Source organism: Sarcophilus harrisii, chromosome 4 (genome assembly GCF_902635505.1).
Source record: "Sarcophilus harrisii chromosome 4, mSarHar1.11, whole genome shotgun sequence".
Lineage (NCBI taxonomy): Eukaryota > Metazoa > Chordata > Mammalia > Dasyuromorphia > Dasyuridae > Sarcophilus > Sarcophilus harrisii.
The window spans coordinates 274,246,695-274,273,451 of record NC_045429.1 but is presented as its reverse complement, the minus strand read 5'-3'; the positions used below and the strand labels follow the sequence as shown (position 1 = coordinate 274,273,451).

At 37.1% G+C, this 26,757-nt stretch overlaps 1 protein-coding gene across 1 annotated transcript in view; it reads right to left on the bottom strand.

The window, feature by feature from the left end:
• LRFN2 (leucine rich repeat and fibronectin type III domain containing 2) overlaps nt 1-26,757 on the bottom strand; it is a 321,289-nt gene that overhangs the window by 115,546 nt on the left and 178,986 nt on the right. The window contains exon 2 of the mRNA XM_031964900.1: nt 19,385-19,497. The gene's annotated coding sequence lies outside the window, so the exon portion shown is untranslated. The remainder of the gene's footprint in view (nt 1-19,384; nt 19,498-26,757) is intronic.

The following is a 26,757-nucleotide window of genomic DNA, read 5'->3' as shown; positions in this document are numbered from 1 at the left end:
TGCAAAAAATGAGAATATTCAGCTTGGAAAAGAGAATACTAGGAGGGATCACTTTTAAAGTCCTAAAATTTATATAGGGTGAAGAATGATATAGCATGAGAGTTTTTTCCTGTTGTTATTCAGTCATTTTTTTAAGATATGTCTAACTCTTCATGACATTAATTGGGGTTTTCTTGGACAAGATCCTATAATAGTTTGCCATTTCTTTCTCTAGATTATTTTACAGGCAAGGAAATTGACAATGAGGGGTTTAGAGTACACAACAATAATTATAACAATAATAATATTTGTATCAACAAAATATCAATAACTAGCATTGATATACTTACCTGATATTTGAGGTTCCCAAAGTGCTTTCCATATGTTACCTCATTTGGTCCTCACAACAACACTGTAAAGTAGGTGCTATTATAAGACAAATTACTTCTTCAGGGTCACATAACTGGTTAGCATCTGAAGCAGGCCCCAAATTGGGGTCTTTTATATCAAATACTCTAATCATTGTATCACTTAGTTGCTTGATAAGCTGCACGCAATTCAATGATAAATAGTATTAGCCACAAACAGAGGTTTCAGAGAAAGACAGTCTAGATTTTAACTTGATCAGTTATATTCATAGGAATTATTGATTCTCATTATTTTAGGGATATTGAAAACTTTATTTTCCCCAGAACTTGAGGGGGTAGATTGGCAGATCTCTCTAGGTTCATGCCTTAGGATATTATGGTTCTGATGCTGAATGATGAATACATTCTGAGGAATTAATTTTCCTCTATCCAAGCCCAGAATCTTTTCACCTTCATGTTGTCCCAACACCTCTTAATAATTAATTTGCTTTCCATTTCCTTGAGAATGGTGAAGGGACACCAGTTGCTTGGATAATAGAAATCCAAAAATATGAAAAACCCTTCCCCAAAGCTTTCTCTATCTCACAAACTTCCCACCAAAATGGCTGACTAGGGGCTCCAATGAGCTTGGGACCTCTTCTTTCATTTCCTTGCCTTATCCCTATCTGGTCAAAGGATTGATTGGTGGAAAGTGGCCAAAGATTAGGCAGCAGAAAGAAGCAAGAAGAAAGTGATGAGATTTGGACAATCCACAAATGGAAGAATCAATAATTAAGAATTGCCTCAATGCAGCCAACCTCAGCTTTAAGAAAGCTACTTACTAGTCTGATGAAGGAGACATTGTTCCTGCCTTAAGGGATTCCTAATCTTATAGAGAAGGCATTTGTAACTTCCCAATCAACATTAAGATCCCCTTTGGAACAGTGTGAGCATCACTGAGGCTGGAGGCAGAAAGCTGAAATTTATGTGATTGTAGCTTGGGTTGATCAGGCCAGAATAATTCCCCATGGCTTCATCTTTCCTATTTTATGCTTAGAGAGAAATCTCTTCTAGGAAATAATACTATAGAAAATGCCATTTTTTTTTACCCAAACAACCAAACTTGATCAAAGATTTTGACTTTCATCCACCTGAAATGGTTAACCTCTTCATTAGAAAGCCCCCTCCCCAATTATTTTTGCAAGAAACTTTCCCATTTGTTTTCCTTTTCCCTCAGGGAAAAAAAAATGTGGGAATCACTGAGGGTCCTGGAGGCAAACAGTGGAGTCTGGTGGAAAATATTCTTTAAAAAAGTTAAAAGACACAGATTCTAATTCTTACTCTGTCACTAAAGTGTATAAGTAATATAATCACATTGTTTGGATCCCAGATTCCTCTTTTATCTGGTAAAAGTACAGTCCAGGCTTTTTTGTAGTATGGACCATGTTGGCAATTTGGTGAAGTCTATGGACCATTTCTCAGAATGTTTTTAAATGCATAAAAATAAATACATAGGATTATAAAGGAAACTATGGGCAATTAGGTGACATAGTGGATAGTGCCAGTCTTTGAGTCAGGAAGTCTCATCTTCCTGAGTTCAAATCCAATCTCAGATACTTACTAGCTGTGTGACCCTGGACAAGTCCCTTAACTCTATTTCATCTGTAAAATGAACTGGAGAACAGAATGCCAAATCACTACAGTATGTCCATCAAGAAAAGCCAAATGGGATCACAACGTGTGAGACACAACTGAACAACAACAGCAACATCTTAAAGCACAGTGCCTGGCACAGAGTAAGTGCTTAAGAAATCGTTCATTCATTCATACTGTTTCCTCCATTAAAATGTGAGCTCCTTGAAGGCAGGGATTATTTTTGTCTCTCTTTGAATCCCCACTGCTTAACACAGTGCCTGGCAAAAAAAAAACAGGTACTTCATTAAATGCTTGTAGACTGATTGTATAAATACTGCCTATTATTATCTTCTAAGATCCTTTTTAGCTCTGACATTCTGCATTATTTGTTCTTAGATTCTATCTAACCAAGGTCCTTCTTAGTTCTGACTCTCTATATTCTATGATCCTAAGTCATTTATGACAGCATCAGATTCCTCCCAGCCATGGAAAGGAGGAGCAACTGTCAAATGGTTTGAAATGTTTCTAATTAACAAGTAATTAGGAAGCATGTTTTCTACCTGTTCCTAAGGGAATCCTGGATGGGGCCAGACTTCTCTGGAAACTCCCAAGACAGCAGGAGGCAGTTCCTCATCACGCTTTTCCTTCCTCTACACTTCCCTCTTCTATTCCCACTCTTTTCCCGATTCAAAATCCCTCATTCCCCGCACAGGAGGCCACTTCTCGGCCATCTCTGCATCTGCTGCTCTTCTCACTGGAGCTGCATCAACATATGTGCCTGATCGGCTGGGGACCAGAATCGTGATGAGAAAGGGAGAGCAGGGAGGGGGAGATCAGGAGAGGGGACAGATTGCAGAAGGCTGGGCTCTCTGGTGGGGACTGTCTATAACCATCAAATGTTAGAGTAGGAATATCCTTTAGAAACTATCTAATCCAACCTGCTTATTTTATAGATGAGAAAATGGAGGCAGTGCCTGATCAGATGACATCCAGACAATCACATTCAGATTTAAGAGGGCCATTACCAGACCTTAGGGTACAGAGGAAGATAACTAGTCCGGAAAGTGGGGGTACAAAAGACTAAGGGGGCAGGATATAATGCCTGCCTTCAAAAATTGGAAGGTTGTCCTATGGGAGATGGAATAGAGCTGCAAATTGGTACAACCATTCTGGAAAGTAATTTGGAATTTGTGTAAAGTGACTAAAACCTCCATACTCTGTTGCTCCAGAGGGAAAGACTAGAATCAGTGATTAAAAAATTTTGGCTGGGGGAACGGGGCATGATGTTAGGCAGAATTTTCTAGCAAGTAATGCAGCTTAATGATGGGACAGGCTTCCTGCAAAAATAGTGATGTGCCCATCATTGGAAAGATTCAAAAAGCAGCTACAAAGCCATCAGTTGTTTATGGATACTATACAAAGAATTTCTGAACTAGGTAGGAAGTTCTGCTGACATGTCTTCCAAGAACACGCAAGGTACTTAATAAGTGCTTCATGAAGAAATATATACTATCAAAAGCTACTCCCCAATTTTTAATTGAAGAATTATAAATTATTAACAACTATATGAAAGAATACTGCAGGGGACAGCTAGGTGGTGCAGTGGATAGAGCACCAGCCCTGAAGTTAGGAGGACCTGAGTTCAAATCTGGTCTCAGACACTTAGCACTTCCTAGCTGTGTGACTCTGGGCAAGTCACTTAACCCCAATTGCCTCAGGAAAAAAAAAAAAAGAAAAGAAAAAGAATCCTCCAAAGAATGTGGTCCTCAGGCTCTAGGTCACCCAGGACCTATCTGAGATAGCTGGGATGAGGGAAGATTTGCCATCACTACCATCAAAAATAATCTTTCTTTCCTTCCCTCTTCTTCTGTCATTTCTCCCTCACTGACTCTGGCCTGCTCAGAACCCATGGCTACTTAGATACTAGTTCATATGTGCATACTAAGGTCTTCTAGGTTTTACCATCTGTCCTAAACTCGAAGCCTTCCAGAACTCCAGCTCTGCCATAGAAAACATTAATATAAACTAAGAACTTCCTGAGTCTTGCCAAGATAGTATTTAATGAATGCTTGTTCATTAATTTAATTTCATTTATTTTGTAATAAAACAAATGTGGAGCAAAACAATTCCTAAGTTTCACCTCAGAAGGAGCAAGTTATTGAAGCTGAAAAATTATGGAAATATGGAAAATGGTCAATGCTGATAGAGTTGTGGGAAAATGGCTATACCAATGCATTGTTGGTGGAGCTGCAAATTGGTTACAACCATTCTGGAAAGCAATTTGGAATTTGTGTGAAGTGACTAAAATATCCATACTATTTGACTTAAAAACTCAACTGCTAAGCATAAACCCCAAGGAAGTTAATGACAAAAACAAAGGCCCTCACATACTTCGAGCAGCACTTTTTGTGGTAGCAAAGAACTGGGAAATGACTAAACAGAATGTGGCACATGAAGATAACAGATTATAAGAATGTACTATAAGAAATATACAGAGATATATTGAAAAGACAATATGAATTGATGCAACGTAAAGTAAGAAAAACCAGGAAATGAACACAAGTAAATGGAAAGAACAACAGCAAAAAAATAATTGAAGCAGAATGATTCAAAATTGTAATGACCAAGGTTATTTCCTAATAAGACATATGAGATGAAGCCTCTCTATGCTTCTTTGCAACAGTTGGAAGCCCTGGGATGGGGATTTTTTCATTCAGTAGCTTCAATCATGTTTGATTCTTGGTGACCCCATTTGAGATTTCCTTGGAAAAGATACCAGAGTAGTTTGCCATTTTCTTCTACAGCTCATTTTACAGATGAGAAAACTAAGGCTTTCTCAGTGTAAATGACTTTCCCAGATATTAAGGTCTGAGGCTAAATTTGAACTCAAGTCTTCCTGACTCCAGGCATAACAGTCTACTGAACCATTTATCTGTCAATGGGTAGAGAATACTGTATAAAAGATGAGACATTTTAAATATAGAATACGTTATAAATTATTATTATTATATAATTATATATTATGTAATATTATAAAATTTTATTATTCTTTTATTTGTCCTTTTCTTCATACATTTTCTTCTCTGAAAGGGGTGGGATAAGAAATAGAATGGAAACAAAGGTGATAATAAAATAATAAAAAGAAAATAATATGAAATATTATTAGATTTTTAAAAAGAAATGCTTGTTGGTTGGTTGCTTTGCTCAAGATTATATGGCTAGGTAGTTGCAGAGCTAGATCTAAAGCCCAGTTCTATCTGGTCCACAACTACTTTCATAATAGGCTGCATATGCTTTAGAGATGCAAAGAAAGGCAATACCAATCCCTACCCTCAAGGAGCATATGTCCTAGTGGAATTTCATAAGTCTCTAGTAATTCTAGCACAAGCAGTCACCACCAAGACCTGGTGTCTGGTATACTACCAGAATAAAAGTTGTCCCATTCATTGTACTTGTGTCCCCAGCACATAGCACAGTGTATGGCACATAGTTTTTGTTGTAGCTCAGTCCTTTCAATCATGTTCAATTTTTCATGACCCCATTTGGAGTTTGCTTGACAAAGACATTGGCACATAGTAGGAGTTTGATAAATATTCAAATTAGATTTAATAAATATTTTAATTAGATTGGTTAACTGAAAGATTGTTAGCCCAGGACTAAGGATACCTCAGGCTCCAAGCCAGTGTGCTTTCCAGTGAATGATTCTGAGATGTACAATTTTCAGAAAGAGGGAGAAGATAAATTCTCTGGGCTACAGCTTAGTCAAACTTCATTAGGAGTCTAGGCTCTAGGTCACCCAGGACCTATCTGAGATAGCTGGGATGAGGGAAGATTTGCCATCACTACCATCAAAAATAATCTTTCTTTCCTTCCCTCTTCTTCTGTCATTTCTCCCTCACTGACTCTGGCCTGCTCAGAACCCATGGCTACTTAGATACTAGTTCATATGTGCATACTAAGGTCTTCTAGGTTTTACCATCTGTCCTAAACTCGAAGCCTTCCAGAACTCCAGCTCTGCCATAGAAAACATTAATATGTAAGATCATGGTATTTCAGATGTAAAACTGGACAGAAGAGGAGAGACTGGTTAGATCAATCTCATTATTTTAAAGATGAGGAAATTGTGGCTTCCTCTCCTCCCCTCTCCTCCTCTTCTTTTACCTCTCCTCTCTTCCTCTCCCCTCCCCTCCTTTCCTTTTTCTTCCTCCCTTCCTTCCTCGCTTTCTTCCTTTCTTCCTTCCTTTCTTCTTTCCTTCTTTTTTTCCTCCCTCCCTCCCTTCCTCATTTTGCTCCTTTTCCTCCTTTTCCTCCCTTTTTTCTCTTTCCTCCCTTTCCTTCCTTTCCTGCCTTTCCTTCTTTTTTGGTGACTGGATCTCTCTATTTCATACTAGAAGTCCAGAAGTCATTTTGGGGCCTGAGTTAACCCCTAATCAATACAGGACATTTAGCCTGCTTTATTTGCCATCTTGGCTCAGTAACAATATTTTTAGCTCATTATGAGGGCTCACTATGTTGATGTTAGACTGAGTGCAGACCCCTGATTGATTTAGCTCCTTCCTTGTAGCTCAGAACTCCTAAGCTAACGAATTAACCTTAAGGTCTCAAGTAGCAAAGAATACAGAAGAAATTCACCATACCTGATCTCTATATTTTCAAAGATACCACTGAGCTACCAACTTCTTGATTTTCATGAGAGAAACTTATTTGGATCAGGACAGTGGAGAGAAAGTTGGTTTGCTGGATTTGTGAATGGTTTCTGGACACCATGGAATCATAGCTTTAGATCTAGAAGAAACCCTACAGATTTGCTTCCTAAGTCCCTTCTAGATCTAAATCTCTTTTTTTCAAATTCATTAACTTTTTTATTTTCAATACATATGTACAGACAGTTTTCAGCATTCACACTTGCATAACCTTGTGGTACAAATTTTTTTCCCCTTCCTTTCCCCCACTCCCTCCCTTAGATGGCAAGTAATCCAATATATGTTAAACATGTGCAATTCTTCCATACACATTTTGCAGTTATCAAGCTACACAAGAAAAATCAGATCAAAAAGAAAAAATGAAAAAGAAAACAAACAACAATACAAAAGAGAAAATTATTATGTTATGATCCACAGTCAGTTCCCACAGTTTTCTCTCTGGATGTAGCTAGCTCTCTCCATCATAAGACATTTGGAACTGACCTGAATCATCTTGCTGTTTGTTGAAGAGTCACAGCCATCAGAATTGGTCATCTAGATCTAAATCAATGATTCTCATTTTACAGATGTGCAAACTGAAACCCAATAAATTAAATAACTTGCTACTAATCATAAAGCTGGCAAGTATTTAAGCAGGGTTTCAAGTTGGGTCTCCCTAATTTAAGTAAAAATCTATCTATTACAACACACTCCTTTACCAATAGATAACAATAATTACTTATCAATCTGAGCTAAGAGACCAAAAAAAAATCTGGATGCCTTGGTTTGAATTTTCCTATGATATATCCCCCATTCTTTGAATGGAGGCTTCCAAAGAAATTTAATATGTAAAGAACTCCTGGTAATAAATGATTATGATAAATATAAGTTTGCATGCATATTTCTATCTAATCATTCTTACATAAAGGCAGATAGGTATATCACATCCATAGACACAAATGAATCCTGGTTTGCTCCTTATTCCCCAAATAAATATTCTCTGAGTTTGATGAAATCAAAGGACTTAGAGCTGATAGAGAATTAAGTTGAAATCCCCAATTTTACAGATGTGGAAACTGAGGCCCATTGAGGTTCAATGACTCATTCAGAATTACTTAGATATTAAGTGGCAAGCTGGAACTCAAACCCACATTTTCTGACTTTAAAGTCAGTTATTACACTGTACTAGAAGGCTGGTTCCTTCCAGGTCTAAAATGCTATAATCTTCTAAGTGCCAATACAGATGCAGTCATAAGTATACACATATAGTTATAAAAATTAAACTCTGGCTTATATCCCATGATGCTCAGGGAATCAGCTTGTAAGTCTAATAAAAATTAAGGTGAGAAATGGAATACTCACTGTTTCTCTTCCTTTCCTTTCCTTCCCTTTTCTTTTCTTTGCCTGTTTCTCCCTCTCCTCCCACCTATCATTTAGGGAAAAGAGAGCAGTGGGTTGCCTGCTCTTGAAAGTGAATGACACTTAATTTAGCATGCATAGGTAGCAAGGTAATTTGAAAAAACAATTACTTTTAAGTGTTAGAATAATCAATGGGAGTCCCACCTTGACAGCTGACTTAGATTTAAACCCAGAACATATGACTGCAGAAATTTCTATTGAACCACATTGCCTCCCCCTTCTCTATTCTTAGTCTCAGATTTCAATTTATAGCAATCATTCAAGTTCAGTCAGCCTCAGTTTCCTCAACTATTAAATGGGAATAATAATAGTACTAATCAGATAATATTAAGTTTTTTATTAAAGCTTTTTAAATTTTCAAAACATATACATGGATAATTTTCAACATTTCACCCTTATAAAATCTTGTGTTCTAAATTTTTTCCCCTCCCTTTCCCCCACCCCCTCCCCTAGATGGCAAGTAATCTAATAAATATATGTTAAACATATGCACTTCTTCTATACATATTTCCAAAAATCAGATGATATTTGTAAAGTACTTAGTATAGTGCCTGGCACAGAGAAGATGCTTTATAAAAGTACATTTCCTCTCTTTCTCTCCTTCAGTTTATCGTTCCTCCCTCTCTTCCTTTCTTTCCTTTGCACCTCTTCCCCTTCCCTGTTCACCTTACCTTTTCTTCTTGCTCCTCTCTTCTTTTTTCTGTCTCAAGTTTCCATAGAACGTCATCAAAGTAACTGAACTAAGTCAATTCAGTGACAATGTCAGGTTCATTGAGAAAATCAGCAATTTCCTGCTCTTTAGCACCCCACAGGCACACCAGCCCAAAAAGTTCAGAGTGATTGAACTTTCCCCTTTTCATTAAACTATATGTTGGCATCATGAAGATCTAGTATAAATTTGTTTTACAGAGGTGGATAATGCTGAGAGGGAAAAAAGAAACAGGAAGATGTAAAGGGCTGAAAATCTGAGTTGATGCACTGGGGTTGGACAACTGAGCACTTAAAGCTAATTACCAATTGGACAATACTTTTTTTTAGCATATGCTTGGAAAATGGCCCTTCCCACTATTCTGTGCTGGCTTGATCTTTTGGTGTATACAGAGAATTGTGGGAGGGATTAGAATAAGACAAGCCACAGTCACTTTGGTGGTAGACAAGGAGAAGGAAGGTCGTGGAAATCCTGTGTCCATTCCCTTCACTTCTATCCCTAAAGACCAAGAATAAAGACAAAGGTACTTTTGCTTATCCTGACTCAGGCTAATTCTAAGGTATCCAGGGTGCTAACTCGGTCTTCACCGGAAGAGGAGATGGGAGAACTAAAAGTCATGGCAAGAGAAGGAAATAAAAGAATAATGGAGTGGGGCTGTGATATAGTATCACAAATTCAGATCTTAGAAATCCTTAGATTCTCATTTTTCAAATGAGGAAACCAAGACCCAGAGAGAGAATATGGCTTACCTTAAATCCATACAGGTAACAAGTCATAGAACCAGTATTTGAACCTAGGTCCTTTGACCCAAATCCACAAATCCCCTACATTATGTGAGCAAAGGAGCTGGGTAATAAAGGGGGGGTGGTGATCATAACAGGAGAAGTTAGGGTTATGGTGACAAGGATCTAGAAAGGAGAAGGAGTTGTGGAGCAATTTTATCAAGGGGAGGATTTAGAACGAGGGTCCAAGATGAGAAGAAGAATGGGAAGGTAAGGAGTAGAAATAAGGGGAGGAATTGGTGAAGAAGAAAATGATACATAAAAGTTGGTATACTTGGTACAGTGATACTAAGAGGAAATGGAGGCTTAGGGGACAGTTATATAGAGAAAAATCAGGAAAAATTGGAGAACTTGGGGTAGAGCAAAATAGGCACTGACAAAATCTGTGAGCCAAAAAAAAAAAAAAAAAAATCACGACAAGAGATGGGTAGGGTAGGAGGGAAAGTCTAATGATATTTGCAAATCTTTTGCAGGATGAAGTTATATCTCTTTATACATTCCTCCATATAGCACAACTCTGCTGAAAACCTGCAATATCCTCCCAGCCACTACCTGGCAGGGGGAGGCTGGGATGAGATGATACATAAATGCCCGGCCCCTCCTCCTGGTGCTGGTGTTATTACAAATCACTTTAAAAGCTGCATCCCGTGGTTCTGAGGAACTCATCAGGAGCTCCGAATGTGGTATTGCTTGTCACAACAAAATCATTCTCTCCCCCTCAGTTTCTCCCTGTCATTGGTGGCTTCACCCATCACCCAGGTATCCTGGCACTCTGACAGGCAGGAACAATTCCATTTCCTCAAACGGGCTTTTCATTTGCTCAGAACTTTTTTCAAGCATCTTTCCCTTTGGCCTGCAATCTCTCTCCTTTCAACCTGGCATTTCTCTCTCATGGTCACTTTGCTGGCTATATCTGCAAATGGCTTTTTAAGCACCTATGTCCATAACTGTTCTGGGAATTAGATTCCTTTCCTTTACCTGCCAATCCTTAGAATGGTAGGATTTAGAGCTGGAAGGGATTGTAGGGACCATTCAGGCCAACCTCCTTATTTTAGAGATTAGGGAACGGAGGTCAAAAGGAGGGACATGAATTGCTCAAGAATAATGAAAATAGAAGGCATCTATGTAATGTATATATTGCATACACACACATACACACACAAATACACACACACATACACACACACAAATACCTGTATAGGAATAGAAATAAAAACAAGAAACAAACATTCATTAAACTCCTATTATGTACCAAGCACTGTTCCAAGGACTTTAGATTATTATTTCACTTGATCCTCATAACAAATCTAGGAGGTAGATGCTTATTATTACCTCCCCCTTTTACAGTAGAGAAACTGAGACATAGAAAGATTACGTAATTTGACCAGGGTCACCCAAATGATAATTACCTAAGGGCTGGATTTTAACTTAAGTCTTTCTGACCCAGTCTTTTATCCACCAACCACCTAACAGCTTCTAATAGAATTAGGATAGAACCTGTGATTTCTCAACATAAGGATCTATTTATTATGTAGTTGATATCGAAGGAGATGTGGAAAGTCCCTTTACTGTTGTAAGTTGCTACATTACCTGAAACTTAGAATCATTAAGTTTCTATAGTCGTTTTTAGTTTAAATGATTTTACGAAAGTCACAGTCAGTATGTATCCAGGGTGAAATTTGAACCCAGATCTTCTTGGCTCCACTATATTAGCCAATGTTTATATTGTGATTTAAGGTTTGCATATATTATTTCTCTGTAATTCTCTACATATATTATTTCTTTCTAATTTTTCTATGTTAGATCTTTCAAATACTATGTTTATTTCTCTGTATATGGATAAATATAGCTATGTATGCATAGATATTTGGACCTAGACACAGTATTTGAAGGACTGCCTATAAATTAGAAAAAAAAAAAAAGATTTTAACTTGGTGCTTTGTCACAGAGGTCTCATCTAGAAACAATGGATGATAGCTGCAGAGAGACAAATTAGCCTTGATGTCAGGAAATGCTTCCTTCATTTCAAATACTTCCTTTCGACTCCACCCCATTCCACTCTGTCAACCTTTGGACTTTATCCTCTTCAAAACCCTGATTAAAATGTTCTTTCTCAAGGAAGTCTCTCCTAATTGCCTTTCTGAACCTCAACCTTCCTCTGCCCCCTGCCCCCTCCCAGAAGCCCAACTCATTCATTCCAGGTCCTCTTAAAACTCACAGAGGCATTTTGTGCAATATTCATTTGCACTTGGACTGGTTTCTTTGTAGGTATTCTTCAGATCTGAAGCTGAACTCATCTCCCCTCCAAAATCTATTCTCTGTGTGACCTCTCTTTAGATTGATGGCACTGCCATTCTCCCAATTACTCAAGCTCGAAACCTCTGAGCCACCTTTGACCTCTCTCTATTCTTCATACTCCACATCCTATCTGTCTTCAAGTTCCATCATTCTCTCTCTGCAATGTCTCTCACAGCTGTCCCTTCCTTTCCATTCAAAACTGTAATCATTCTAATAGAGGTCCTCACTACCTCTCCCATAGACTATTATTTAAGAAATGGAATTAAATATTTTCAGAGTAAGTTCTGAGGATTTCTTTCAGTTTTACTATCAGTTATTTCTAAGAGCTGTAATGACTTGAGTGTTGGTTTCAAAGCCAAAGAGATCTGGGTTCAAGCGGTACCCCTGATAAATACTGTTTATTTTACCTTGGACAGAGCACTTAGTTTTTCAGTTCTCTGGGCAAAGATTTAAAGGTGTCTGCCTACACTGACAAAGAGAAATTTTCACCTGGAAGTTTCCTATGCTAGGGGTTAACAACTATGGACCAAATTCTGATCCATATTTAAAAAATTTTTTTGAAATACAATGAAACTTTGTTCAAAAATATAAAAAATCCTTAGTTTCCAGGCATACAAAAAAAGATAATAAGTCAAGAGTTTTCAGAGTTCTGCCTTAAACTAATGAAATTATAGATCCAGTTCCAATCCCTATTTCTGAATATCACCAGAACAAGTAGTTGACCCTCTCTCTCTTTTAACAAAGTAAACCAGTTAAGGAAAAGCAATTGACAAAGTGACCGTTTTTAATAGAATAAATAACATTCTGTCCCAACAGACCCTCATCTCTCTGCTATGAGTAGAGAAATATGCTTCATTATCTTCTTTCTAGGACCAGATTATCATTACAGTAACTGAGAATTCAGCTTTTTTTTTTTAAATTAGTGTTTTTCATTTACATTGTTATACTCATGGACATTGTTCTGCTGGTTCAGTTTATTTTAGTTTATATTAGTTCATAAAAATTTTTCTCCCATGTTTTTTTTCCTTTGAATTCTTTATAATCATAGTTTCTTACTACACAATAATATTCCATTATATCTCACCTAGGGTATTGCAGTAGCTTTCTGACTAATCTCTCCAGTTTCATTCTTTTCTCTTTCAATTAGTCTTTCACAGATCCGTTCTTTATGCAGAAGTCTTTCTATTCCTCAGTCCCTCAGTGCCCCCTGGAAGGAGAGGGAATTCAAACTCTTTCACCTTTACAATCTGATACCAATTTATCTCATACCATCTCCAATACATACCTTATATTTCAGACAAAGAAAATTAGTAATGAGTTCTGTAATCTCTCTCTCATTGTTTCCCATTAGTATTTATTGAGATAGTACCCAATCTGGACCATCTGCTGGGGAGGTTGGCATGTGCCATTATGACCCAGAATCTTGGTTTAGTCAAGTATAAAAAGGCGGAGTGCAATGTGGAAATGGGAGAAGAGAGAATCTGTCCTGTGAGATGACAATTAGGACTCATAGGACTTCAAGGGATCATAACATCACAGCTTTAGAGTTGGAAAGGATTTTGGACATCATCTAGCTCATCACCCTCAGTTTATTAATGAGGACGCTAAGATAGCTAGGTTATAGAGTAGATAGAGTCCTGGTCCTAAAGTTAGAAAGCCTGAGTTCAAATCTGGCCTCGGACATTTATTAGCTGTGTGATCCTGGACAAGTCACTTAATCTCTGCCTATTTCAGTTTCCTCATCAGGAAATGGAGATCATAATAGCACCTATCTCCCAGGGTTGTTTGTAGGATGAAATATTTGTAAAGAATTTAGCACAGTGCTTGGTATATTGTAGGTACTGAACAAATGCTTACTCCCTCCCTCCATCCCTCTGTCCCTCTATTTTTTCTTCCTTCCTTCCTTCCTTCCTTCCTTCCTTCCTTCCTTCCTTCCTTCCTTGCTTCCTTCTTTCTTCCCTCTCTCTTTCTCTCCCTTTCTTCCTTCCTTCCTCCTTTCCCCTTTCCCTCCTTTTTACTTCCTTTCCTTCTTGGTTACATGACAAGATTGCTAAGCTGGTAAGTGGAATACTCAGTATTTGAACTCAGGTCCTCTGACTTTAAATCCAAAGCCCTTTCATTGTACTCTGCTGATCTCTGTGTTATGGTAGTGGATTGTTGAACTGGGAATCCATGCCCAGTAAAGAACTCCAAAAGATATGAAGGATTACTATAATAAGGGAGCAATCTAACTTTTCCCTACCCATCTCTTACCGAGGGGACTGCACCTTGAACAAATAATCAGTTATCCTGAATTAGTTAAAATTCTGCTATTCATCTGTCAATTGTGCCACCCTAACCAAGCAGAAAGGGATGGAGCTCTCTTGCCAAACTTTATTCATGGCACTTTGTACCTTGTGAACTCTTCATGAAGCATACTGTTGTAATTATGTGTGTACATATGTCACTTCTACTTCTAGACTAAACTCCCTGGAAGCAGAGATCATGTCTATCTTTTCTCTGCTCTCCCACAATGCATCACACAGTGCTAACTTCATAATAATTTCCTAATGTTTGTTGGATGAATGAATATGATGTCTAAAATAGAGATAGAAAAAGTCATTTGAGACTGCATTCCCCTCTTGGGATTGCGGGTATTATATTAACAGGCAAGGTCAAGATCACAATAGAAATGATTAATTCCTTTTTTTCTTATCCCCTTTGATCTTTTTGCCGAATTAGATCTCTCTTTTTTTTACAATTTAAAAGTTTTTTATTGTTATCTTTTGTTTTAACATAACCTTCATTTCATTTTCCAAATCCAAATCTCTCCCCCTTCATTACACAGAGAGTTGTCCTTTGTAGCAAAGCATAAGAGAAAAAAAATGTGTTAAAAGACATTTCTGCAAAACTTACCAACAAACACATTATCCAAGTCTGATAGTATATGCAATGGTTTGCACCCATAATCCCTTTGTATAGATGCAAAGGGCTTTCATCTTTTTTAATGCTTACTCATTTAGTTTTTGTGACTCTTTAGGATGTCTTACATCTCCGAGTGCTCCTTATTCTCTTTTACTGGCTCCTTTCCCTCCCATGCCTTGTCCCCCAAGACTCGGTCTTTAACCTTCTCTTTTTTCTTTCCTTTTGTAACCTCATTTACTCTGATAGCGTCATGGATCACCTTTATGTGGATGATGCCCTAGTAAATGCCAGGGTCTTCCCTGAATTCCAACTGCTCACCTCCAGCTGTTTCTTGATCCTCTCCACATGGATGTCATATTGTCATTGCAAGCACAACATATGTAAAACAGAAATAGTTTTCTTATTCCCCAAACTTTCCTTTCAAATTCCAAATTTACTATTAGGCCATCACTACCCATTCAGTGATATAGGCTTAAATCTCAGTCATTTTTTGATTTTTTGCTCTCCCTCACCTTTCACAGTCAATCATTCACCAAGTTCTGTCAATTTTATTTTTGAAATATTTCTCAAACCTATCTTCTCCTCTCCACAGTCAACACTTTGCTCTTGCAATGTCCTTATTTGGTCTCTTGCTTCCAGCTTTTCCTCTACAATAAATCTTCTATACAACAAATGCAAAAAATATACAAATAAATCCACAAAGCTGCCAACACAATCTTCCTAAGACAGCTATGACCATATCTTTTTTCTGTTCATCATCTTCAAAGGATTCTCATGATCTATAAAGTAAAATGCAAACAATTTACTTAGCCTGGCACTTAAGGCTTTCTACAATGACTCCAACTTATCTTATTTCCCACTATTCCTCCTTAAATAGTACATCCCAGTCAAGTTAGATGACTAGATATTCTGGGAATTATCTTTCTCTCTCCTACTCCTAATTCCTGGAATGTGACCTTTCCATATCCTTCAAGGCTAAACTCAGGTATCAACTTCTTCCATAGAACTTATCCTGATTTCTTCTACTTGCCAAGCTCAAAACGATGTTTCCTTCCTCATATTCTGTCTACTACTTTGTTAGGATTTCTCTTTTGTGCTGATCATATTCTGTCTTTTTTCATAATTATCTATGTACATGTCAGATCTCTGTATCCGATTGCAAATTCCTTGAAGTAAAGGATTGTATGAATTTTCATCATTGTGTCTCCAGCATTATACAGAATCTTTTTTTGTTTGGACCTGTGATTTCTTCAGTATACCAATAGATATACTCAATAAGAAAACTCCCAGTAACAATTTAGATCAGTGACTATTCTTTATCTTATAGTCTTAGAAAATCAACAAGGGGAATTGAGATGTTAATTGACTTGACCAGGGTCACATATTCAGAATATGTCAGAAGTAGGTCTTAGATCTAGGATTTTGTGGCTATTAGATTATACATTACACAATACTTATGTGTGTTTTGTACAATATCTTCCACTTAATAAATGCTAATTGAATTGAATTATTGAGCTTCATGAATGTTTGCTCAATAAAGTCTTTAAGGACCTAAGAATGTTAGAAAATATAATAAATGATAAAATTAGGGTCCAAAAAGGCTAGAATCACAGCTATAACTAGCAATTTTGTGCTTTCATCAAGTACCACAGACTATACCCTGGGACAAGTAAAATGAAAGGCACTTTCAAGCCAACTTTTGAAGATGAATTCAATTGGGACAGGAGATTGATACCAAGAAGAGCAAGGACTGCTTGAGAAAGAGCTAAGGAGTAGCAGCCTGGGATCTTTCAATTTTAACTAAGCATTGCTAATTAGATACTAAATTCAATTGCTGCTATAAAGGTAAGAATACTTTCAGTATCTTAAAAAATTCTGCATGCTGATGCAAAGTCCCAATTGCCTCACCCTAGTTGTAGTTCTGATTATAATGGAAGTATGAAACTAACAAGATAAAATTTAATAAAGATAAATGTAAAGGACTATTACTTGTGTTTTTTTTAAACATACAATTAGAAGTAGCATCAAGAAGAAGCCAGCTGTAAATCTGGTATATGCCAAAGGCAAGTATGGTATAATGATTAGATTTGAAGTCATAGAGTCATAGCATTTGCAGCTGTAAGGTTTATCAGAAGCCATCTATTTCCAGTCCTTTCCATTAATAGATGAAGAAGTGAGGGCTAGAGAGATGAAACATAAGCTTGGACTTTACTCCTGGGCATCCCAGCTTTTATTAAGTGAGCTTTCTCCTTATTTTGCTTCAAACCAGGCTTCCACACCACTTCCTTGCCATCTCCTTCATCATGCAATCTATGCTCTAGCCGTTGCATAAATGAGACACTGAACTCTCCCCCATGTCCCAGGGTAAGCTTTCAAGCTTGTTCTCTCCCTACCCTACCTCTCAAATCCTAATTATGCATTGTTTTTCTCCAAAGCTCCTTGAAAATGGGGACTGTCTTTCATTTTTTTGTTTATGTAGCCCATCTAATGGGCTAATCAAGAACATCTAATGAAAATGAATAATGCAGGGTCATAGAGTATTGGATATCAGGAACAACAAAAAAAACCATTGGGTTGTGGATCTTAAGAGTATTTGAAGGGAGTAAAGGGTAAGAGAGCAGCTAGGTGATGCCATAGTACACAGAGTACTAGGTCTGGAGTAAGGAAAGACTCATCTTCCTGAATTCAGATTTTACCTCAGACCCTTACTCATTACGTGACCCTAAACAAATCACTTAACTCTATTTGCCTCAATTTCTTCCTCTCTAAAATGAGCTGGAGGAGCAAGTAGCAAATCATTCTAGTCTTGTTGACAAGAAAAACCCAACTGGAAGTCAGAGAAAACTGAACTGATTGAACAACAACAAATACAGGTCATAAGTAGCAGAGCCATGATTTGAATCCATGTCTTCCAACTTCAAGAAGATGTGACTTTGAGTCTTTTTTTGCTCTTTTGTCTAGGACATTGGCTAAGCCTTTGGACCTCTCTAGGCCTCAATCTTTCCATCTATAAACTAAAGAAGCTGGATTGAAGGGTCTCTAAGGTCCCAGTTTATCATTCGGTGAGCCTTTTTGCTGAACTATATGGAAGCTCAATATAAGTCAGAACTGTGATGTAGGAGCCAAAAAAGGCTAAATCTATCTTAGGCTGCATTAATAGAAACATAATGTCCAAAGCAAGGGGAATTATAGTCCCTCTGTGTTTTGCACTGGTCAGACCACATCTGGAATATTGTTCTCAGTTTTCATTTTAGAAGGAATATTGACAAGCTGGATTGCATCCAGAGGAGGATAACCACATGATGAGAACACTACACATTTTACCATATGAAGTAACTAGGGATGTTTATTAAGCTTGGAAAAGAGAAGATTTAAAGGGGGATGGGGTAGAAAAATAGCTATCTTCAAATATTTGAAATGAGTAAGAAGAGAGATTAGACTCAGGGGATAGAATTAGGTAATAAGTAAAGGGTACAAAGAATGGGCAGCTATAGTCTCAACTTAAGGAAAAGCTTGGTAAGAATAGTCTCTGTCCAAAAATTGAATGATGTTGCTTCAGAAAGAATGGACTCTTCATCCTTTGAAGTTTCAAGGAAGTTCTAGCTAATCACCTTTCAGAGACATTGTGAATGGGATTCCTGTTCAGCTAAGGATTGGAGTAGGTCAAGAACAGTGAATTTAAGAAGTCATCTAGTCCAGTCCCCTCATTTTACAAATAAGGAAACTGAGATCCAGAGAGATTAAACAATTGCTCAAGGTCATACAGATAATAAGTGATAAAGTTAGGACTTGAACCCAGATCCACTAACTTTTAAGTCCAACACTCTTTTCGTGACCCCACATTGGGCCTCTGAGGGTTTTTCCAACTGTGCAAGTTTATGAGTCTCCAAATCAATGAAATGGATGTCTTGTTTGGGACAGATCCACCATAACAGGGCAGCAGATTTGGTCAACAGCATGGAGTCTGTGCTCTTTGATAAACTTTAATAAAGCAGAAGCTGATTGATAATCCTGTTCTACTCATCAGAAACACTCCCAAGAACATATGCAGGGAATATAAACAAAGATGTGTCTGGCAGAGGACACACAATAATGAAGATATGAAAGGAAGGACACCAAAGGTTGCTGACTATTGCTTCAGGACTGGAACACTGAAAGACCTGAATTGCTCTAACTGCCCTTCCTCAATCCTCCTCTACCAAGCACAAATGATCCCTATTTGCCCTGCATAGCACTTATCCTTTCCAAAGCTCCTTTCAGATATTTAACTAATGATGCTATTAATAACTGCTAATATTTATGTAGCACTTTTTAAGGCTTGCAAAACACTTTATAAATAGTATAAATTTATCCTTATAATAACAAGAGATATTCCCATTTTACAGAAGAAGAAACTGAGACAGACAGAGATTAGGTGATTTACCCAGAGCCACATAGCTAATGAGTGTCTGAGGTTGGATTTGATCTCAGATACTTAAGGATTCTTGACTCCAGTACTCTTTCTGTTGTGATATCTAGCTGCCTCAATTGGACCTCAAAATAACAATCCTATGACTTAGACAGAACAGAGAATAGTAGCCCCATTTTACAGATGGGCAGACTGAGATTCAAAGAGAATTAGTGACTTACCTAAGTTCACATGGCAATTCAGTGGTAGAGCTGGGATTGGAACCCAGGTCTTCTGAATCCCAGTCTGTTGCTGTTTGGGCTACATCATGTGGGCCTCAATTCAGAAGGACAGTCTACAATGAAAAAAAAATCAACTGACTATACTACTATCTAATTCACTTCTCTTCACTTCATCTACAAGAATAGCATAAGACATACTTTCCCGAATATTTTTCCATAATCAGTTAAGCTTCATCTCATTCCTTTGTAGGTGTTTTTAACAGTACCCTCAAAAGGAAGAGAAAGAGAGAGAGAGAGAGAGAGAGAGAGAGAGAGAGAGAGAAGGAATAAGGGAGAGAGGATGGAAGGAAGGAAGGAAGGAAGGAAGGAAGGAAGGAAGGAAGGAGGGAAGGAGGGAAAGAAGGAAGGAAAGAAGGAAGGAGGGAAGGAGGGAAGGAAGGAAGGAGGGAAGGAAGGAAGGAGGGAAGGAGGGAAGGAAGGAGGGAAGGAGGGAAGGAAGGAGGGAAGGAGGGAAGGAAGGAGGGAAGGAAGGAGGGAAGGAGGGAAGGAAGGAGGGAAGGAGGGAAGGAAGGAGGGAAAGAAGGAGGGAAGGAGGGAAGGAGGGAAGGAGAGACGAAGGAAGGGAGGGAAATTATTCAGGCACAGAACTGTATCAAAAGTATAAATGAATGAAAATCTCATTGAATTACTGCACACAGTTGGCACTTAAAAATGTTTGTTAAATGAATAAATGTTGGTCTTCTAATTATGCACAGTAATTATAGTCTTTTATAGAATGTATAGGGATTGTTTATTGTAGAAATTTTTTTATCATGTTAATTGTTTTTAAAGGAAAATTCTCCCTACACATTTTGCAGCTGATATGGATGGGCTTATGTGTATGAATGTGTTGGGGATTATTCCCTTATCCCTTACTGTATTTATCAGATAAGAATTGTTTTCTCCCTATCTGATTTGGGGGAAATTTTGTGGGGAAGAATATGGAGGAGGGAAGAATCTATTCGCATTGTAAAAAATATACATTTTCAGATTTTTAGAACACATTCTAAAATTTTACAATCTGAATTTTGGTTGCTCAGGAGCAGCAATGTGATGTGGCAACTGTCTTTTAGTAGCTGTGCAACCACAGGATTCATCTCCTTTTAGACTCAGTTTCCTCAGGTATGATAATATATATAGTGCTTATTTCTGCAGTGAGGTTAAAATGAGACAAGTTTGCAAGGTGGTTTGCAAATTTTTAAGTGCTTACATCAGTATCAGCTATTTTTATTAGCTCCCATTCATAACATTATTCCCCAGGAATTAAATATCCTTTGTATCATTATTTCACCAGAAATTGTGTTTTAGGAGAATTAATTAATTTAATTACTTGAGGGGTACACATATGGGGATACAGTCAGGGGAACATTATTCAGCTCATTGGAATAAATATTTCTAACCTACAAAATAATTTATTTGGCACAATTCTAGTAGAATTGTGAATTGATGCTGGAATTTGGAATTACATTTTAAAATTGACTAATATGCTAATATCTTTTAATCCAGAGATCTTTCTAGTAGGCTTATGCATTCAAGGAGGTCAAAGACAAAAACAAAGTTCCCATAGCCAACAAAACTTTGATAGTGGCATTTTTGTGACAGCAAAGAATTGGAAACAAGAAAGAAATTTATCAACTGGGTAATGACTAAATAAACTGTGTTCCATAATTGTATTGAAATGCACTGTGTAAGAAAAACAAACATGAATTCAGAGAAGTATGTAAATACTTATATGAAATGATATAGAGTAAAACAAGCAGAATAGGGAAAACTACATATACAATAACCACAAGAACATAAACAGAAAGAACAAAACATAAAAATTAACATTTAAATTATAATGATTTGATCCCTGATGAGATAAGAAAGTGAAGAACTAAGAATGCTACATTTTGTGTCTAAAGGTATATTTTAGTTTTCTTGAATTTTTTTCTTTTCTTTCTTTTTTGTTGCAAGACATAGCTGAATATATTCAGAAATGAATGTGTTTTAAAATCAACACATCAATAAAAATGAAAAAAATTTGAAATAGGTAGGTGGCATAATGGACATAGAGCAATGGCTCTGGAATTAGAAGGACTTGAGTTGAAATCCAGCCTCAGATGCTTACTAGCTATGAGACAAGCTTACTTAGTCAAGTCACTTAACCCCAGTTGCCTTCAAAAGGAAAAAAAAGGCAAATTGTCAAATTCAAAATAAAGGATAGATTTATAATCATAGATTGGAGCCCTAGAATATCACAACCAGGAAGGTTCTCAGAGATCACTTATTCCAAAATCTTTCATTTTATAGGTAATGAGACCATTGTCCATATTAAATAAGTTGTTGTTCTAGATCAGGCTATTACTTTAAGAGAGAGTTAGGGCTTGGTCCTCACTTTTTTGAGTCTTAAAAATTCCTTCTCTATCTTAAAGTAAATAAATGCAAGTCAATTCATCATATATTTTTTAAGCACTTACTAACTATATGTAAGAAACTAGTTTAGATTCTGGAATCACAAATGGATTTCACAGACCTTGCTCTTCAGGAGTTTGACATCTATTTTTCTTTTTGGTCTAGATTTGTGATTTCATCCTTGTTTGTAATTTCTAGTGTGGAAACTCCCTCCAACAGTGCAGATAGTCTATTTGTCTACAACTTTTAGGCTTAAAAATTTCCCTGGGACCAATAATTGCCTTTCCCAATTAATTAAAATGTTAAACCTAAGTCTTCCTGATTTGAGTTAGTTTCCTATCCCTTAAGTTATTTTTCTCTAAATTTTTATGAGAAGGCATGAACACACAACTCAGTTATAAAGAAAATAAAAATAAGGGAATAGGTGTGACCCAACAAAGTGTCTTGAGATTTGTAATCAAGATAAACCACTTCTACCTGAGGAGAATAAAAATGCTTCAGGAAGGAAGATCATTATGAACCTGCTGTGCGAAGAGATTTTAAGGGACATCTGAGTCCTCTTTTCAGCCAACAATTCCAGAGATCATTAAGAAGGACAGGATCATGGCAGCCTAAACCTCACTCAGTAAATAGATACCTTTGTTTAAGACAGAGAGAATATCTGCACATGATGTCTGACTTGTTCAACATACTAGTTAGCTTTTCTAAACTGTTTTTTCTTCTTTAGGAGATGAATTGTTATAGGGGAGAAGAGGGAATTAATAGAGTAAGAAAGATAAGAAATGTAAAAACAAAAGATATCAATAACATTTATTTTTAAAATATAAGGAATGCACGTTTTTTTTTTTTATGAAAAAGACATCAAGCATATGTACTCAGAGAGAAATTCCAGATTTAGTACAAAATGCAAATCTTTATGAATCCATACCTATAAAATAAGGCTAGAAAGATGGTGATTAGCTTGATCTGATCATTTTTTTCTTATAAATTAAAACCATAATAAACTCTCAATTGGTTGAGCACTGAGTACCCAATCTACCAGTTATCTAGATTTTTATTTTTTTTTAATCATCTTAACTTTCTTTGCCAAATAGGATCCCTTAGGACCCTAGATTTAGAGCTGAAAAGAACCTTAGTCCAAAACTCTCTTTAGAGTTAGATGAAGAAACTAAGCCTGAGAGAATTTATAACTTGCTCAGTCACATAGAGTGGCAGTACTAATTCTCTGACTCAAGGATCAGCATTTATTCATTCATTTGGCTGTACTAGGTTGCTTGTCCCCAAAGAGGGGAATAAGTAACTTACCCTGTTGAGTTATTGGAGAAGTTAGGAGGAGGAGGTGCTTTGAAAGGAATAAGGGGCATAAAGAGAATGATATTCCAGTTTACAAAGTACTATTATTCTGTGTAGGGAAGAAAATCCCAGAGTTTCTGTTCCTGAATTTGGCCTGGAGAGTTCTTTTCATCTAGCTTCAGCCAGGATTATCTGAGAGTTTTCAAATTTTCCAGACTCCCATCATCCCTCACTGCTTCCTTGGATTGTGTAGGAAGGAATGACTTTTCTGTACGCCCCTTTCCCGAGGAGGCTCCTTCTAAGTACCCTTCTTTCCACATTAACAGTCAATTTGTCCAAATAATAGACCTACGCACTTCCTAAGCTGTAGTAGCGTTTTCTTTATGCCCCTTATTTCTTTCAAAGGCATCTCCCCCTCTTCTCTAACCCAACAAATCAACAAGAAGATTCTCCATGGTGAGTTTCCCGTGTCCCTCTTTGGGGACAAGCAGTGTTCCTCTCCAACCTCGGGAAGGAGAAATGTTTAATTTATCAGACAATACCACAAGATGTTGTTTACACGCACTCAGGATGTAACACAGACGCAGCAAACCGTGAACATCTTAAACCTGTTTGCGGCTCCTTCTCGGTGTGATAATTAAAGAGACAGCTTGTGTCGCACGTGTGAGTCGACAGCCACGAAGAAGGAGGTAGGAAAAGAAGAAGGGGGAGGTACAAGGACCCAGTGGAGGGAGGGCAGGGAAGCCCGAGTATTTGACTCGCTCAGATCTTTCTCACCCTTCTCCACACTCCCCTGTCTTCCTGCTTTGCACGGTCAAACCAGTATCCCTGCTAACAGATTGCAGGGAAGGCAATGGGGCCCAGACAGAAAAAAATAATAAAAGTGAATAAAACTATAAAACAGGAGAAATTTGTGGCACCCTGCACCATCACCCATTTATAAGCCCTTTCTCTACAAGTTGCTGCAAACTCCATCACCTGATCTCTAATTCTGAATTTTTGTTTTGTTTTTGTTTTATGTAGGAGCTTTCATTTAGAAGGTTGCCACTTCATCATAATATGATGGGGCTATAGATTTAGAGCTGCAAGAGACTTTAAAGATAATCTAGTCATAATCCCCTCATTTCTGAGAAAACTGAGGTCCAAAAGGGATGTAATTTATTACTCAAGATCACACAGGCACCAAGCATTCAGAATGCAATATGGGATAGCAGAGATACTTTCCACTTGGAGTCAAGAGATCAAGATGGATTCCTGGCTATAGTGTTGATAGGGTACAGCTTCTAGGGGAAATATAGTAGTAATCCTAAAATCCCCTGACCATGGAGTGCTATTGTTCTAACAACCTGTCTGTCAATTATTCTAAAGTTTTCTGGCTTTAGGATTAATGTTCTACAAACATTGCTGACTGTCAGATAGATAATCTGCTGGTCAATGATAACCAAGTTACTGAGACAATAGTGAATCCCTCAAACCTCCCTGTAAGCCATGAAATTAGCAAATAAGTAACATGAAGCTCTGGTTTCTCTAACTTTGTCCTATAGATTTATCTTCTTTCTCTTGGTTCTTTGCTTTTAGAATTTAGCCTGCTTCAATTGGCATTACAATTACAATAAATTTTGCCCCTCGAATTGGAGATGGGTTCAAACCTGCAAATTCTTTTGAGACATCTCACACCACCAGTCTCTGACCCCAAACTTTGGGGTCTACTTTCTGAACCTCAACAGTGTGACTATTAGAAAAATAGTCTATGCCTCAGTTTCCTCACCTGTAAAATAGTTTAATAATATCTGGCTTACTTATATTAGAGAACTACTGTGAGAAGTTTTTGTAGACCTTATAGTTGTAGTAAAGCAAGTTGTAGTGTAATAAAAATGAGTCATTTTTTCCACAGGGGTGTTAGCCACTAACACCTACAGAAGGAAAACCCTGACTTCCACTAAAAGTGTTTGCATTTTAATGCAAAACTCCTGTAAACAAACAAAAAACTTCAAGGAACTAAAGGGACTAATCTTTGATGGTGAGGACAAAGATCTCTGTCTTGTCTTCTTCATATTATTCACTGACTTATAAGTGATGGGGATAAGAATGGGGCAAGGAAGAGGGAACATAATGAAGCCACCTTTCATTTTTTTTTAAATAATAGTTTTTTTATTTTCAAAATATATGCAAGTATAGTTTTCAACTTTCATCCTTGCAAAATCCTATGTTCTAAAATTTTCTCCTTCCTTTCCCTCACTCCTTCCCCTAGACAACAATCTAATATATGTTAAACATGTGCAATTCTTCTATACATATTCTATACATATTTTCACATTTATCATAATATCATTTATCATAAGAAGAAGAATCAGATCAAAAAGGGAAAAAATGAGAATGAAAACAAAAATCAAGCAAACAACAAAAAAGACGAAAAAAAAATTATGTTATGATCCACATTCAGTTCCAACAGTCCTTTTTCTGGATGTAGATGGCTCTCTCCATCACAAATCTATTGGAATTGGCAGCCATCTTTTAATATTTTTTCTTGTAATATTATTTGTTTTGAATAGAGACAAAAGATGGACAGCTTAAATGTTGTCTTGGTGCCCTTTAGATATAAAGAGTACTAGAAGAGCACCTCCATCATACTGGGTTCAGACATACATATGTAAAGAATTTATGGAAAACTAAGAAAAAGAAAATACTGAATAAAAATCCGGGAGGATTGTGATCTGCATCCAAGTAGCCTGAGCCCACAGTATCTATACTGATGAAATTACCAACATTCAAAGTCTCCAGTAAAGTATTATGCATTTTCATATTGATAATTTTTAAATTGTAGTAAATTTATTTTGAATACACATTGCTTTATGATTCATGTTAGAAGAGAAAAATTAGAGAAAAGGGGAGAATCCACGAGAGAGATTAAAAAAAAACAGAAAAAAAGAAGTAAATATAGCATGTGTTGATTTACATTCAGTCTTCTTAGTTCTTTTTCTGGATGCAGATAGCATTTTTTGTCCAAAGTCTATTGAGATTGCTTTTGATCACTGAACCACTGAGAAGAACCAAGCCTTTCATTGTTGATCATCTCATACTCTTGCTGTTATTGTGTACAGTGTATTGCTGGGTATGCTTGTTTTTCTCAGCATCAGTTCATGTAAATCTTTCCAAAACTTTCTATAATCAGCTTGTTCATCCTTTTTTTATAGAATAATACTCCATTACTTTCATGTAGTACAACTTGTTCAGCCATTCCCCAGTTGATGGGTATCCATTCATTTTTCAATTCTTTGCTACCACAAAAAAAGAACTGTTACAAACATTTTTGCACATATGGGTCTTTTTCCTATTGATAATTAAGAATAGTTGCTGTTTTAGGTCACATACTAAATACACAGTAGGTGCTCAAAAACACTGGCAAAATTTAATTGGATTACATGGAATCTAATTGTTCCCTTCCCCTCCCTCACCCATCATGGGATATTGGGAAACTCAGCAATTTCCAGATAAATGGAAAGGCATAAAAAATATGTAAGACTTATAGTTTTCTGGCTTTCTGATCTCAGATAAGCCACTTAAGAAACCCAGGCTGGAGGGTACCAGGCTCTAGTGGCTTTTTCTTCAAGATTTCAGGCTTCTCTACCCCATCTCAGAAGGACATC